Here is a 17,950-nt window from a genome sequence, read left to right as displayed (position 1 = left end):
AACATGCCTAACTCCACCCAATAATTATTAATATAACCCAATTTAATTTTTTTTAGAAATTGGACTGGTCTAAAGATATGAAGTAATGGAATCTCAGCCGAATTACTTCCTCGCAATCCAAGTTAAAAACCCTCAGATAAGGATGAATGCTTCATTAATGCAAAAACACGTAATTGAAACAAACCCTAAGTTAACAAAAGCCTTAATCAAACAAAACTCCTTCCATCTAACGTTAAAAGTATTGCATCTGAAAAATAATACTGAAATTGAACATGTAAAAAGTGCTTTTGTCAAGACCATAGAAAAATATAGACAAAATTTTATAAATGAAAAACTTTATCTTGATTTTCAAGGCATCGGGGATTTCTTTGAGCAAATTATATATGCGAAATTAGAGAACGAAGAGGTAGTTAAAACGCGCCTAAATCCAATCATAGAAGAAATCTCAAAAGAAATTACCAAAAGCGGAGTACGAATTGTAAATTAAGAAAACTGGAAGCCACATTTAACGTTAGTTGACCTAAGAAAAGTAAAAAAGCTAAGGAAAGAGGCACGAAAACTTCACCCCTCCTTAACTTCCAATTTTAAAAACATGAAATTTGGAAGAGAACTTGTAAACGGGTTACAATTACTATCAATTTTCGGACCCAAAAGCCAAGAAAACTATTACGAGATAATAGCAGAAGTAGAGTTTGAACAAAACACCCCTAAATGCAACTAAAAGTAAAAAAAATAAAATAAAATCAAATGAAGTAAAAACGTTTCAGGAACAGAAAGGAGAACGAAACAAGAAATATATGGCAATAAGGTAATGATTCTTCAAAATAAATTACGCTTACCAAAACTAACATTACAAAAAAATATATATAACCTTCGTATAACTAACTTAATCCATATACTTATAGTAAGATAAATATGTTTAGAAATTACCAAAATCGCCGGACCTGTGAACTTAACAAACTATTATAAATAAGTGTAATAGCATATAACACACGAAGAATCTAAACTTAACACTTAGCCTACTAACCTTTAGCCTACTACTAAAAAAAAAAAAAAAAAAAAATTTCTCTTCGCATAATTTTAACAAAAAATGTCCCAAGGGCATTTAACGAAATTCAATCTCTTACCTTATGCGATCTACATGGATTCACGACACGGTCCGAACTTTGAAAAATACTTCAAATGTCAAGCTTTGAAAATACAAGCTTTGAAAACATATCAAAACACAATAACTATATTTGATAAACATTTGTTCACAAAGTATACTTATGTATCTCGCTTAGATAACAGAATATAGTCTTCCCATCTAAACAACTTAACAATGTATTGTAAAACGAGACTTTTATATAATGATAAAAGAAAACAACTTTCTTTTTAAAAGAAACTAACACTTTTAACTTTTAATTTAGTAGTTAACTAAAGTTAACTACTATATTTATTTAGTATAAAGGCCAAAAATAGTCGCATCATCCTATTGAAATATTGCTACTTACAAAGTAATACATTGTTCTTAATTTGACTAGGTCTCATTAAAATGCAAAGTGCTGTAATAAAACCCTCAATTATAATCTACTTACATCTACCTGAGGTAGAGAATACATTAAATCTAAAGGTTTTTCGAAAAGCCATAATTATACGGCACATCTTCAACCGACAAGATAATTGGGATAAGAGAGTATTTCTGCATAATGAGAAAATGCTTATTTTTTTTAACGACAAGATAATTGGGATAAGAGAGTATTTCTGCATAATGAGAAAATGCTTATTTTTTTTTCTTATTCAATCAAGTTGGAAATAACACACTTATCTATTTCGTAACTAAACTAAAAATTTTATACAAAGAATAACTTGATGAGAAAAAACATTTAATAAATCGTATGAAAGTGCGCCGTATTACACTATGATTGTGATACAATCTATTCTTAATTATGATACAATATAAGATTATATATACAACACGCGACTTTTTCACGCAAACTAGGCTAAAATTCAACCGAATTTAAATAAGTGGTTAAAGGTTTTTCTTTTCTCTTTTCTCCCATTTAAGCTACTTAATTTTCAGCGGAAAGAAGTCCAAGCATAAAACGATGCTACGAGTCGAAATTAAACCCTTGTACCTCAATATAACACCTTCAGCCAATTTGTGCCCGTCTGGCATAGCTATAATTATCTCCCCAATGTACTTACCAGGAAAGCTGTGGTCTATATCTTTAAGATAAAGTTACTAGGCCTTATAATCTTATAATATAATAATTATCCCTACTTTTAAAGCTCCAAACTACATTAACCACCCAACCATAATTAGATCTTACCCAATTAATGCCATGAATCAAAACTTTAACAATAAAATAAGCCTATCCTTCTATTACATATACTTAATTAGTAATTTAAGCCTCAAGCCGTATCAGACACACAAGTTGTTTCATGCTATTTCATACATTTATCAGATATGTGTTTTAAGAAAATTTTTCCTTGTTTAGCAAAATTTTAAACAATTTTAGTTTTTAACTATTTGGAGTTATAAAGAAGTTTAACGGCGATCCTCTCAAAATACAAGTGCTATTAATTTTTTTATATCTAGGTATTTTTGTAACTAAATAAGATAACTTTAATATAAATACTGCCAATGTCTATCCATCCCCCCCAATGAGAGTAGAGAACATCTAATAGGTCTTGAGTTAACTCCATCCTAGACCTAAAATAAAACTTAAAAAAAAAAATCCCTAATAGATTGTTAGCGAGACTAAGCTAGTACTTTAATTTGCTAAATACCTAATGATTGCACCCTTGAATATTATTATTTTATCTTCCAAAAACACACCAATTATTAATTTTCTGACAAAAAATTCAACATTTTTGAGAAAGATACATGAGACTTTAGCTACTAGGTTCTCGGATACGCCGAATACGATTATATGATTTTCGTTAAGATTCTGTGATTTTTAGGGAGTGTTCCCCCCTATTTTCAAAAAAAAAATCCTTGTTTTTCTCTATTTAAAGTAACCCCTTTTCTGAAATGGGCGGTGCTAAAGATCTTCCGTAATGACACTTTAATCTATTCAGACACGAGTCTTCATTGGAAGAATCTTTAATATACTTTAATCCCCCAATTTAAAGTTATTGATATTTTTTAAATTAATTTTTTTTAACACTATATCGTAATGACAATAGTGTGTTAGCCCCTTGAATCTATCTTCAAAAAACTCCAATAATACTTAATAAATCTCAGCGTCGCGGAATCCATTTTTTCTTCTATCATACTTTGTCAGAAATAATTGATTAAATATTAATTACAGATAAGAAAGATGATCTTAACATTTTTGATGACCATGTGTATAAGTGCCCATACACAAGATGTCGTAAAGCATGGAATAATATTCAAACACGAAAATTCACTTCTAACTAGTAACAATGCTTGGAAAATTTTTATGAAGCTAGACCCTAAACCATTTGAAACATTATTCCAACAAGTTATAAGACTGGAGAAAAATACATTTGACCTAAAAGAATCAATTTTTCAATTTTTAAAATCAGACAAGGGACTACAAGCAAGCAAAAACAATCATAAGGAAAAGAAAGAAACATCCCCTAACTCTCCCAAGGTCAAGACAAAAAGAATAGTAGATGATTTTGATACGAAAATGGCCGAAATCGATAAAGCTATAGGATTCGGAAAAACCATTGAAAAAAGAAAACGAAGGTCAATTAACGAGGACCAAAACTCAGATATCGATAAAGAAACCCAAGATACAATTGAGCCAATCAAGGCGCAACTTAGACAAAGAAAATTTTACGATGGACAATATGCGTTATTGAACGAATTGCCCACATTATGGAATTTCTTCAAAGAACTATGGAAAGGACCAAAACAAATTAACAGGGCCAAGAACAGACCAATACAAGAAAAAATAGATTTATCTGAAATAAAACCAACGAAGGTTGAAACGAGAGACATAACCAGTATTTCCCAATACACAAAGCAAACCGCTACAACTGAAACCCAAGGAACAAGCATTGTATCTGACCTCGTAACGCGAACAAATAAAATACCAGAGATAATAAGAGGTATAGAAAATATTGAAGTGGGATTGAATTCCACTAATGGTACCAGCAATCCAAAATACAAGTTTAAATGTCAATATTTCTGTAGAATAATAAACGTCACAACGGAAGCTACCAAAATCAACACGACCGCCCATGTTCCACGTATTACGTCTTATACCGACGAAAGCACAAACGGATTAATGGAAATCCCCAAAAGCACCGAAAAGGAAAGCGAAACGACTACTTTTTGGAAATACGATACTCAGAACGAGGAAACCACAGCAGAAACTGATTTCACTCCAACAACAATCGAAACTGAACATACCCCAATAACAGAAGTGGAAGAAACATTCCCCTCGTCAAACCCCACGACGACTGACCCACAACCAATAGAGTTGGATACCTCAATATCAGAAATTACTACAAGTACTATCCCTGGTGTACTAATGCCAATTAAAAACGATGAAATTTTAATAACAGTAAGGCAACCATGGCAATCAACTAGCTGGATATGGACTTCTACAAAGAAGGGAAGAATACAAGTTAGGTGGCAAATCCCTTTTGTTGAGACAGACTATGGTAGAACACGATGTATGGATGGAGACAAAAAATGTCAAGATGAAAGTCACTGGAGAGAATGTTGGACAATAGATGGTAAAAAAACTTGCGCGCGACTGGCCATGGCTGACGAACCAGCAAAGGATGAATTAGAACCCCTCCCGGAATTAACCATGGAGAATGCTCATAAAATCTCAACTCATCAGGCATTCCTTATCTTATATAGACAAAGGTTAGAGGCGTTATTTGAACTATTCAATACAGAAATACAAAAACTTAAACAAAGCACTACACGTATATTCGAAGTATTTTTCCGAAGAAGTAAATATAAACGATCAACAAGTCTAATCCCAATAGTAGGAGAGCTTGCTTCCCGACTATTCGGTTTGTCAACCGAAGAAGATTTAAATATACTAAGAGATAATGTTAAAAGACTCAACACAGCCATGAATACAACACTACATGTCCAAATAATACAAGCAAGCATAGCCAATTACCAAAAAGACAAAATCAAGGCTATATCCAAGAAAATATCAAGAACAGTCAGCACAATGAACTATTTAAAAAATGAGGTAGACAGAGTAATCTCTGATTCCAGCCTAACAATGGTGTCACTAGACATTGTTATTATGTCTTTGTTGAACTTAGCCACTGATGTCAGTAAATTTGAGTTCGCGTTATTTGAGTTAACAGGAGGTACTCTTTCTTACGACTAAGTGGATCCCTCGGATCTTAAAAACATTCTAAACGAAATAAAGACTCACTTAACATTTGGTCTCCACTTACCAGTAGAACCAGAAGTAGCTAACTTGTTCTTATATTATACCAAACTAAAGGTGCATATTACCGAGATCAATGAGCAACTATTTGCTGTAGTCACAATTCCTTTGATTAATCAACAATCCATATACGACCTATACAAAATATCTACATTTCCCATCAACATTAAAGAGACAAACTCCTTCATGAGCATCATCCCAGAAGCGGAATATATGTTAATAGATCAAGATAGAAGAAAATACGCGTTAGCAAATACCGAAGAATTAAAAGAATGCGTGTCATTTAAAAATTTGGTCTGCCAACTTACATTACCTATATATAACGTAAAGATAGGATCATGCATGCTAGATCTATTCCTAAAGGAATCGCAGCAACAAAATATTCCTGATTCTTGTGAAGCCTTGATAGGAAATACCAAAAGAGAAACTTTCATTAATTTACGGAACGACTTATGGTTATTTACAGTACCTAGAAAGACGGTAGGAACTCTATCCTGTTATAATAATACAGAAAAAATTGACCCCAGCTATCGAACCGAAATATTATTACAGGATGTTGGGACTATTACAATCAAACAAGGTTGCAGACTTGTAACTAAAGAAACAACCGTCCAAACACCTCTAATCACAACCAGCACTAACGTCATGAGCCCAAAAATAATAAATTTTCAAGGAATAAACTTGTCCTTCACGATTCCAAATATAAATGATGAAAAATCTAAAACATCCATATGGCCAAAAATAGAAAAGATCAAAGGTACAATGCAATTAACAAAAATAAAGGAAGCGTTAGATATGCAAATACCCTTATTCACTAACGAAGACCAAAGATTGAAATACGTGGAGAGCCAATACGGTTTGTTCTCACCAAACTCATGGTATAATATTATAATCACAATATTCATGGTATTTCTTATTTCACTAACAATAAGAGCGCTACTAACAATTAACTATGGGAAAATACTGAAGAGAAAAAGGATAAATACTGATGCAATTGAGGCACAAGAGATGCATCAATTGAACCCTACTGCTCCTGATGATATTTAAGCCATTTTAACAGGGAGGATGTAAAAATCCGGGGAAATTAAGAGGTCTTTCTCCGTACGTAACATCCTTTCCCTACTGTAGAAATATTGTTGGTGTATAACAGCTAGAAGGCTATGATACAACATACTGTATTACTTTTTGGCATATACATCAAAAATACTCTTGGCAGAAAATCTTTATGTAAATATAGACCTCTAATAAGAACGAAAAAATTCGTTCTATCTTTTTATGTACAAGAGATTTAAGAGGTCATCTCTTGTAATTTTGCTGATCTATTTCAGGAAAAGGGAAAAAACGTTCCAAGGCGTGATAATTGAAAGGCTATGATGCAAAATGTATTACTTTTCGACTAATCACGCTATGGAGGTTCAATTTTTTTTTGATTAAAATATGATCTAAAACATTAAGACCTCTATATAATCTTACATATATATATAACCCTCTTTAGTGCCGTGTTCTTATATTTACATGTAATCATAATAATATAGTAATAGTGTAGTACCAATATAACTATTTGCAGTTGCTATATGACCAAATATACCTCACGTTACTTCAAATGTACCTGAGAATTATTAGAATTTAAAACTTCTTTTAAGAAATCATACATTCGATTTCACTTTGAATGTTTGAAAAAAAAAATAATATTACTGTTATGCAATTATGTACTATTATTATGCAATTTAAAATTACAATAACGCTTTATATTATCGTATCACTAGTACCATTTTATATGTTAACAACATGATTCTGCTTGGAAATTTTTATTACAGAATTTGGCATACTACTAACATTGGCCAACAAACGTCATGGTCAAAGACTACAAAACACCTATCATGATTTATCAACCACCGAAGAATGCCCAAGACACGTCTGATTCAACCGGAAAACTATCACCCATCTCTCATTTCTGACTATACGATGTAGACTAGAGAAAACGAAACATCCAGCCAGCGGGTACGACAACATACCCACGCAAAAACACCATTAGTAAACCCGATTCAATATGGAAACCCTCACACACCTAATGAAGTTTTAGAACAGGAGATCCAAGTAAGGTGTTAGATAGTACTCCAGTCTATTGAATTAAATTAAGATAACGCCAAAGACAATTAAGATAACGCTTAAATGCAGAAGAGAGCGGGAGCAGGACAGAAGAACTGTAGTACCGGCCGTACATTTGTACTTAAACTGCTGGGGATAAGTGATTCTGAGTCCCGCGCTTCCCATTTTGTAAAAGCGTAAAAACAAAATCTTTACTTTTGCTAAATGGTGATAAATTAGAAAATGACAATATATTTGTTCAATCAGTAAATAGGGCAAGGACACGAAAATTGTGATTGGTGTGAAACTAATATCCAGAACTAATAAGTGATGAACCTTTAAAAAAAGTGCCAAATAGTGAATCATAAATTTAAGTAAATAAAAGTGCCAGTGAAAATCTTATATTACGTCGTGTATTTTTATTCTTATTGTTAAAATACCTGGGATCAATTAAAAATCAGATATAACAGTTAAAACTTCAAGTAAAAATGAACAATTGGAACCAGGTATTCGAGTGTAATAACAGTTAATGTCAAGTGTTGTGGAAAAATAATTTTTTTTTAGTGCTAGGTGCAGGACATATATATATATAAGGTGTAGGAAAATATTTCTTAAATTTTAATCATCATTTACAAGGTTATGGAATTATAATAAAATTTTTATAGACAATAAGGAATAAAATGCAATATTTAAAGAGAGAGATTAGACTGATTGATGGGGACATCAATCTACAATGGGAAAGGGGATATGTAACATATAGACCACCCCCCCCCCCCTCTATAAAATTCAGGACCAAATCCCTCATTCACATCCCCTTAGGAATCCTCAAATATAGGACCAAATCTCTCATCCATACTCTTCTAGGAACTCTTAAATTCAGGACTAAATTTCTCAGTCACATCCCTTTAGTAAATTTCAATTTGAAAAAGGTTTGGATAAAATCATTTAGAATTTAACAGTTGCTAAATTTATCAAGTCTGCATAATCCTACGCAGTTAGACTACGTGCATTTAGATAAGTGAAAGGTTACTTAACAAGTCAAGTAACCAGTTATTCCGACCCTTGAGTTTTTCAACAGTCTGCATAGTCCAACGCGGTTGGATTACGTGCATTTAGATAAAGTAAATGTTACTCAACAAGTTAAGTAACCAGTTATTCTGACCTATGGGTTTTTCTCAAAACCAAAAGAGAAATCCTTGCCATAAGAACAGCTTTTAAGTGCGAGACTAGTCACATGATTAAATATTACCAATAGTAGTGGAGGTCAACTTCTGCAGGTCACCAAGCCTGTCCGGCAAGTGCGCGCGTTGGATATATGAGCCCAACACAAGGGCGAATAGTTAGTCTTAAGGAAGGATTCGAATTATCAAGATCAATTTTGCTCATGTTCACCTTTTCATGCAATAAGTCATTGAAGCTGTTTTGTCAACAGTTGTATATTGTAAGTAAATAAACCTTATTGTATTTAATCATCTTTTGTCTATGTATTAGGGCATCAGGTACAGTTCCTCTAGCTTTCAGGTACGGTCCCAAGGGAATCTATATTTGTTTTAGGAGACCTCAAACTACACTGAGATGTTCCTGTCTCCCAGGTTACCGGGGATTCTATACGAAGCCTTTTTATTTTATTAATAATTTAGCTCCCATATCCACATTAAGCTATTAAGACGTTCCTGTCTCCCAGGTTACCGGGGATTCTATACGAAGCCTTTTTATTTTATTAATAATTTAGCTCCCATATCCACATTAAGCTATTAAGACTTGGAAGTGTCCCAAGCAACTCGACGCAAACCCCCCTTAAAATAAAATCACAACACAAGCTCATTAATTAACAAAACCACCCCGTAACACTAGGCTACAATACCTTAAATACCATTTGCCAGCAAGATAAGGTGGTATATCCTCCTATAGGTTCTTGCTGGTGGTGAGTGATGTAATTATGTTGGCTTAGCTTCCCAGTCCAGCCTCCACTCAGCCCTCTCCCAGTCCTGTTAACTCCAGCCTTGAAGGAGTGGGGAGTCTCAGCTTGGATGGTAGACTCAGATAGGCTATTCTAGAGGGGGACCACCCAAATGGAAAAGAAGCCACGTTGTTCACTTCTCCAACATCCAGGCAGGTGAAGCTTCAGACTGTGACCTCTTGATTTGTTAGCCAGGGAAGGGGTGAAGATCTGGTTCAGGTGACTGGATTTGAAAATTTTGCATGCCATGATCACATCTCCTCTATATCTTCAATACATGAGGGTTGGAAGTCTCAGAGACCTTAGGCAATCCTGGTAAGGAGCATTATTTAAGCCCCAAACCAGTTTGGTTGCTCTCCTTTGGACACTTTCAAGGACTATTGTGTCCATTTTATTTTGGGGAAAGGCCAAAGTCAAGCCAAACTCAAGGTGGGGACAGACAAGGGATTTATAAAGTTTTGTAACCACACATGAATTTCTGGTTACTAAAGAGTACTTAATGAGTCCAAGAGCTCAAATAGCTTTTGAAATCTGAGCCTGAGTGTGGCTGTGGAATTTTAAATCCTTGTCCACAATGACGCCTAAGTCTCTCTCCTCAAAAACTGCTTCAAACCAATCACACCCTATATGGTAGGGATGGTGGGGGTTGTTGTGCCCTAAGTGCAGTACCTTGCATTTAGTTGCATTGATTTGTACGGCCGAAGTTGATGACCAGGAGGATAGCCTGTTGAGGTCCAGCTGAATGCAGGCTCTTTCTTCTTCAGTTTCAGCAGGCCTGATGAGCTTACAGTTGCCAGCATATAATGTTAAAAGGTTGCATAGATAGGTTGTACAGTCATTAATATATATGCTGAACAATGTTGGCCCAAGGATGGTTCCCTGTGGGATGCCACTTATGACCAGGGATATAGAGGAGAAAACTGGATTGACATTATCAGTGTAGATCATGACACATTGAGATCTTCCAGTTAGAAATGCTCCAATCCAATCAATCACATCTTCATGCAATAGGTAAGCTTTAAGCTTCAGCATCAGGTATGAGTGTTCAACTTTGTTGAAGGCTTTGGCTTGGTTGAGTAAGATAATGTCAACTGGTTTACCCATATCAAGAAATTCGTTCCAGCCCAGTAAAAGGACGGGACAAGTGTTTGTCTTGTGCAATTAATTTAAGCAAGGAATCAAGCGCTATGAATTGTGATGATTGCAATTGCTGGTTATGTATCGAATGTCTTGAGCTCTCGGAACCAGAATACATCTTACTTACAAAAATGACTCGTTGCATGGGTTGTCAATGGAAATGCCCAATGTGCAAGGGAAACACCCAAGGGAGCAATGTTAATGCCTCCGAGATTGCACGAGTTGTTGATGCGTCTATTAAGAACTCTCTTAGTGGTTTTGAGAATGCAGTTAAGACCCTAGATGTTAAGATTAAGGAGGCAGTTAGGGACTCTTTTGCTAGCTTTAAAGATGAAATTAAAGCGGAAATTGACACTCAGTTTAAGGCAATAGAAGATAGGATTCATACTCTTGAGCAATCCTCAGGAATGGCAAAGGATAATAACACCTTAAAAGATTTAGTGACCACTGAAGTAGCTACATTGAAAAAAACTTTAGATGAACAGTTTGAAAACCGCGTAAAGGCAATGATTGCCGAGGATCGTGAAAGACAAAAAAGGAAACTTAATATAGTGGTCTTTGGAGTTCCTCCACAAATTGATGATGCCCGATTTTTAAGTGATTATTTGGCTGGCAATTATGGAGTCCCTGATGTTACTGTCCTGAATGTTCGCAGACTAGGAAACGTAACAACCGCACCAGGTTCCAGTACTCAACGTCCTGTCCCGATTATCTTCTCAGTGGCAAATTTCAAACTAAAGAAATTAATCCTTCAGAAATCTTTTGAAAGAAAGGGTGCCATTCAATTTAGAAATGATGTGTCAAAGCATGATTGCGAAAAAAGACAAAGATTGTATGAGGAATTGCATAAGAGAAGATTGAATGGGGAAATGGACATAGTAATCAGAGGAAATAAGATTGCATCAAAAAACTGCCAGACTCTTGCGACGCGTCAGTCACCGTCGCAGGAGAATGTCATGGAATTATAGATATATCTGGTACCCCTTTAAGACTTGTAAATAGTCCCATAAGTAGTGTTTCCATTTGTGATAGTACTAGTGAAGTTGGCTCTCCCAAATATTCAGAAACTGAATCGTATGTTAGTGCTAGATTGGATGCCAGAAACTATGAACTCATATTGGATACCATTGCTTTTAAATCATGTGATTCTGGATCAAGCAAAGCTAATAACAACAATACTGTTATTGAAGGACTAATGGTACTATATAGCAATGTAGACTGTATTACCACAAAGATGAATGAAATCAAGTTGGTGATGTCAACAAGGCATGAAGTAAGTGTTTTTGCCTTCACTGAGGTGAAACCTAAGCGTACTGTGTTTGCTCTTACTGATACACAAATTCAAGTGCCTGGATTTGAGCTACTCACCAATGTGTCAAAGCCAAATGGTAGAGGGATAGCAGTGTACGTCAGATCTCCACTCCAGGTAAGGGCTCTAACAGTAAATTCAGATTACGAACCTTGGGTTGAACAAATATGGATAACAGTTCTGCAGCGAAGTCTCCCTGTAGTCATAGGCTGTTTTTATAGAAGTCCCAGTTCCCCCTGTCAGACAAGTTCCCTTCTAGCATTTGCTTATTCTATTAATAATGTTATGAAGCATTGTTATAAGAATGTTCTTATTGTGGGAGATTTTAATTTACCAGAATTACACTGGATTTAGGGGTTTGCTGTTGCAGAAGGGGTTGAAAACTCAAATTGCCCACTTTTGGACTGCCTTCATGAACATTCTCTATACCAAGCAATTGATTTTCCGACCAGGTATAGAAGTGGGCAGAACCCAACCCTAATAGACCTTTTGTTTATCAATGACCATGAGATGCTCATTAGTGTTGACTTGGAACCACCATTTGGAGCGAGTGACCATGTTGCAATTATTTGTAGGCTTAGGTTGTACCCACAGAAGAATAATTGGATTAAGCATATGTACACAAATTACAACCAGGTCAGACATGAGTTAGCAAACCAGGATTGGTCATTCATTGATGATAAGAATATGGAGGAGGCTTGGCTTGAAATGAAAAGGGTTTTAATTAAAGCAACAGAAAAACATACAGTAATTTCCTGGAAAAGAAGACCCAAAACCCTACCATTTATCACCCGTGATGTCAAGCAAGCTGTACGGAAAAAGAAGAAGTATTGGAGCAAATATAAAAGTAGCCCCTCCCATGAAAATTATGAAAAATTTAAACATACCCGGAATAAAGTTAGGTATCTCACGAGAAAGCTTACAACAGAATATGAAGAAGGATTGGCATTGGATTCAAAATCTAATCCTAAGAGATTTTGGAAGTATGCTTTGGCTTGGAATCCGGGGAGACATTCAGTTACAAAACTACTTGTGAATGGCAATATAGTTAGTACCCCAAATAATATAGCAGCTGAATCAAGTAGACAATTTAAGTCAGTGTTCACGCCTCCTGACAATGCCCCCTTACCAGAAGCACCAGAATATTCTATTGGGGAACCTATGCAAAAGATAACTGTGGTTGCCTCTGATGTGGAGAGGCGGCTGAAGCTGCTTAATCCTAACAAATCAATTGGCCCTGATGAAGTTCACCCAAGAGTATTGAATGAAGCTCATGCGGAAATCGCCCTTCCCCTTACAAACATGCTTCAGAAGTCTCTTGATACTAAGCAGATTCCTCAAGACTGGCAAGATGCAAACATTACACCTGTACACAAAGGAGGTAGCCGCAATAACGTTTCCAATTATCGACCCATTAGTCTTACATCTGTAGCTGGTAAAATCTTAGAAGGAATCGTGAATACTCACATTGTCGAACACCTGGCCACCAATGAGCTGCTCAATGATAGTCAGCATGGCTTTAGACATGGATGCTTGGTTGAAACTAATTTGATTGATACATATGATTATGTTACTGAGCATCTAGATCAAGCAATCCCTGTCGACTTAATTCTATTGGATTTTGCAAAAGCCTTTGATAAAGTATGTCACTGTCGACTAAGGAGCAAGTTATTTGCAATTGGAATACATAATGAAATCGTAGAGTGGGTGTTCCAGTTTCTTTCCGGGAGAAAGCAAAGGGTGAAAATATTTGGAAAAAATGGACAGGTATTCTTTTCAGAAGAGGTGGAAGTATTAAGTGGAGTGCCCCAGGGAACCATCTTGGGACCAACTTTATTCAACATTTATATTAATGATGAACCAACCACAGTCAAAAATAAAATAAGTCTTTATGCTGATGACTCCAAACTCATTGGAACTGTCTATACACCCGATAAGAGAGCCTCTACGCAGAATGACCTGTGGGCACTTTCCCATTGGGCAACTTTGTGGAGGCTTGAATTCAATGTAAACAAATGTTGAACAATCCACTTTGGAAAGAAAAATTAGAAATGCCCTTATCATATGTTAGGGATGGATGGATCAAGGCAGACTATTATGTCATCTGAAGTGGAGAGAGACTTGGGTGTCATAGTTGATATTGAATTAAAATTCACTATACACACACAGACAGCCGTAGCCGAAGCACTCCAAACCCTGGGCATTATAAAAAGAACAATCACTAGCAGGTCACCTATGGTGATGACTAAATTATATAAGGCATTGGTCAGGCCTAATTTGGAGTTTGGCATGTGTGTTGCTAGCCCCCTCAACAAAGGTGACCAGCAGAAGTTAGAAACAGTTCAGAGATGGGCTACAAAAGCAATTGAGGGATGTTAATATTTAAACTACTCATCCCGTCTGAAGAGGCTGAAACTCCCCACTCTTGTCTACAGACATAAAAGGGGTGATATTATCATGACGCATAAGAACCAGTCTGCTAGAACTAGGGGGCATAGTTGGAAACTGTATCAGAAGAGAGCTGCCACTAGACTATGCAATAACTTCTTCACTTATAGGATAATGAGTTTGTAGAATTCTCTCACCAAAAAAGCAGTCACTACCCCCAGCACAGCTGCCTTTAAAAGAGCTGTTGATGGAGAATGGTCATCAAAGCCATGGCAAACTGAGTGGGATGCCGTTGTGATGTCTAACCATCATCATCACTAACGAGCAATTCTACAGGATTTAATCCTTATTTTGCTGGACAATACAATTTAAGGTAATGACCATATGACTGAATAAAGTTGCTGTCAATTGACCTGCCCCTACAAAATCCATGTTGTCTATTGCTAATAAGAGTATTTTCTTCTAAATAGTTTATTAGAGCATGGTTAATCATACCTTCCATGATCTTGCAAATGGCTGAGGTTAGGCTTACTGGTTGATAATTTCCTGGGCTATCCTTGTCACCTTTCTTAAAAATTGGTATAATATTTGCTGTTCTCCAGTCATTTGGTACTGACTTTTTGGCCAGGGACATGTTGAATATTCTGACAAGGGGGAGGGAAATGTGAGAATTAGATTCTATCAAAAGCCAGGGGTGAAGGTTATCAGGTCCAGCAGCTTTGTTGGAGTTTAAATTTCTTAGTATTTTAAATACATCTTCTTGAGTAATTATTACAGGAGGCATGGTTGGGAGTGTAATACCAGGTGGCTTAGAGGTGAAGTTTGTGTAAAAGCTGGCATTCATGCAATCAGCAATTTCTTTTGGGTTGGTAGTACTGGAGCCATCTGATTTTTTTAGCCTGTTGGTGTGTTGACAGGAAGGGTTGTTGGCTGTAACATAATGCCAGAATTTTTGGGGGTTTTTCTTTGAGTCATTTGTGATAGATTCTTCATGGTCTGAGATAACTTTTCTTGTCATGTTTCTCAGCTTGTTTTGGAGCATAGTGTATTTGCTGTGATGGTTGACACATTTGCATTTTAGATATTTATTCCATGCTCTATTTTTCTTTCTGATAATTTTCTTAATATTCCTGGGAAGGTATGGAAGAGTCTTTAATTTATCTGACCAATAAACCTTTGTATGCTTCCTACATGCACCTAGCAAAGTAGACTTAAGGCAATTCCAACTAGATTCAATGTCTGTCTCATCTGATGATTCCTCATCCCAATTTATGTTAGCTAGTTCTTCATGGATCAAAGTGCAATTGGTAAAAGTTCTCTTATGTTTACCATCATGACTATGGTTAATATTAACGTCATTAATTATGCATATGTGGTCACTTGCACCAATAGCTGGAAGGTAACAAGTGGAAGTAATCCTCTCATGATCATTTGTAATAAGGAGATCTAGTAACAATGGTTGTTACAAATGTCCAAATCTAGAGGGCTGCATTATTATCTGAGTTAGGAAGTTGTCAGCAAAGGTTTGGGTGGTTGTGTAGGAAGGGTTATTAGGGGGGTGAGTACCCAATACCTTCAAAACAACCAACTTCTGGCATATTAAAATCACCATAAAGCACAAGTGATGAATTGAAATTGCAAAACATCTGTAAAAGGTTAGAAACAGCTTGGTGAGATACTAGTTGGTTTAGAGCTGATGGGCTGCAGTAAAGCACACCAATATTCACAGTTTTGAATCCAATCAGAAGTCTAATTAATACATGTTCTGCCCAAGCATTAATAGGTTGAGAAATAGAAAAATCAATTTTATCTACCTTAATCCCAAGCATAGTGTAGATAGACACTCCTCTTTGACACAGGTTACTATCTAGGTTGCTCAGGAGTAAGTATCCAGGGATTTGAATATGTGCATCATCTAATTTGGTCAACAAGTTCTTAGGACACACCTCACAAACACAGAAAACATCTACATCCTTTTCATGAAGTAGCACTTTTAGTTCTGAAAGTTTTGGCACAAGAAAATCAAAGTCTGCTGGAGAATTCAGTACAGAGCCTAAGAACAATTTAGGGCAGGCTATAGCCTATTTAAATATTAGGCAGGTGGGAGGAAAGTTTATTTCTTACACAAATGAATGTAATTATAAATTTCTAATTTTTTATATGGTAAAATTCTAGTTAGGCTAATTGACTTCTTGCTATCTCGGAAGGGGTTTAGGTTAGGAAAATGAAACTTTCAGGGATGGGTATATAGGCTATAGTATGTCCTGGGAAGGTATTTTAAAGTACCCACCTCTGCTCCTTCTCCCTCTAGAGGGCCCTGAAATTTGCCTACATTAGAGGTCATGCCTATTAAAATTTTGACAAAACAACATTTTACCTTAATTTTCAGTTACTAGTTGCTTTTTCTCTGCCTTTAGTTCTGAAATGTAATTTCTGTTATTTGTGTAGAATTTTGAGCCATATCAGTATTTTTTTTTTAATTTAGGAGATGTATTTGCATATCTTTAAAACCTTATTAAATGGAATTGAGCAAAGTTATGAAGATGAAAACAATTGTGTTGTACTTCAATAAAGCAGAAGATATATCTTTCAAGGTTTCACCTTTATAACACACATATTTTTAAAGGTCATGAAAGGTCAGGGCCCTCTAGAGGGAGAAGGAGTGGAGTTAGGCTAGTTGCTTCAAACTACCTTCCCAGGCCATACTTTAGTCTGTAGATTCATCCCTGAAAGTTTCATTTTCCTAACCTAAACCCTTTCTGAGAAAGCAAGAAGTCAATTAACTAGAATTTTACTGTTTATATTACTGATGTGGCCTATGAATAAAGTAAACATATCACTTGACATCTTTTCCTAGGCTTTGATCATTCCAAATAAAATAGGCTAATCACTTTACTTGCAAATTCAATATTTGAGTTAAGAATGGAAATTCTGACTCTAAAGGTATGTTTATTTCTTAAATATCTCATTAACAAGTTAACCGAAAAATGTACCATCTTTACTCCAGAGGACATAGGCTAGGTCTAGACTCCCCTATTATAAAGACAAAAGGCTTGCTTTGAAAGCTATTTCAGCTTTATATGATAGCCTAGGACTAGTATATATGAGATTTCCAAGGTTCAGCAGAGCTGAGGGAAACACAGATGCTTAATCTGAATGTCTAGGCTAGCATTACCAAGCCTACCCCAAGTGCAGTTTTAGACCTTGGCAACTTTCATTTTGTTAAAAATTTCAATAAGCATAAGTAGAAAGCACTTACTATGGCTATATAAGTTTCAAACTTTCGTTATCTTCAAATAATAAATTTTAAAAACAAGTATTTTCTAACATTTAGATACATTTTTAAATTGAGCTTTAAAATCTTTTCTTCCTCTGTCTTCTACGACTGAATATTCAAATCCTTCAAAACCCTTATAGTTAGTTCACACGGATGGGATTCCCATTATTCCTCAAAGGAATTCCTCTCAGGATTAATCATTTTCCCGTCAAATCTTTGTGCTGGATTTTTTTTTCAACTTTTACCTTTGGAACATAATGGGTTTCATGGAAAGTCCAAGGCGAAATATTTAAAAGTTGAACCATATCGAGAATAAATCATCCGCAGACCCATAATCTTATAGCTATGGTGGAGAATTTTACATATTTATTTGACACTTGTCGCAAAGAATATAAGAATACAAAGAAAAA

General features: G+C 35.5%; 1 long non-coding RNA gene across 2 annotated transcripts in view; it reads right to left on the bottom strand.

Moving 5' to 3' along the window:
* Positions 1 to 17,633, bottom strand: part of LOC136041909 (uncharacterized) — a 53,366-nt gene extending 35,733 nt beyond the window's left edge. For both annotated transcript variants that reach the window (XR_010621126.1, XR_010621127.1), the window contains exon 1: positions 17,523 to 17,633. This is a non-coding gene — a long non-coding RNA (uncharacterized LOC136041909). The remainder of the gene's footprint in view (positions 1 to 17,522) is intronic.
* Positions 17,634 to 17,950: the final 317 nt, after the last annotated feature.

Source organism: Artemia franciscana, unplaced genomic scaffold (genome assembly GCF_032884065.1).
Source record: "Artemia franciscana unplaced genomic scaffold, ASM3288406v1 PGA_scaffold_49, whole genome shotgun sequence".
Lineage (NCBI taxonomy): Eukaryota > Metazoa > Arthropoda > Branchiopoda > Anostraca > Artemiidae > Artemia > Artemia franciscana.
The sequence above is the reverse complement of the archived record's forward strand: the minus strand, read 5'-3'. Positions and strand labels throughout refer to the sequence as shown.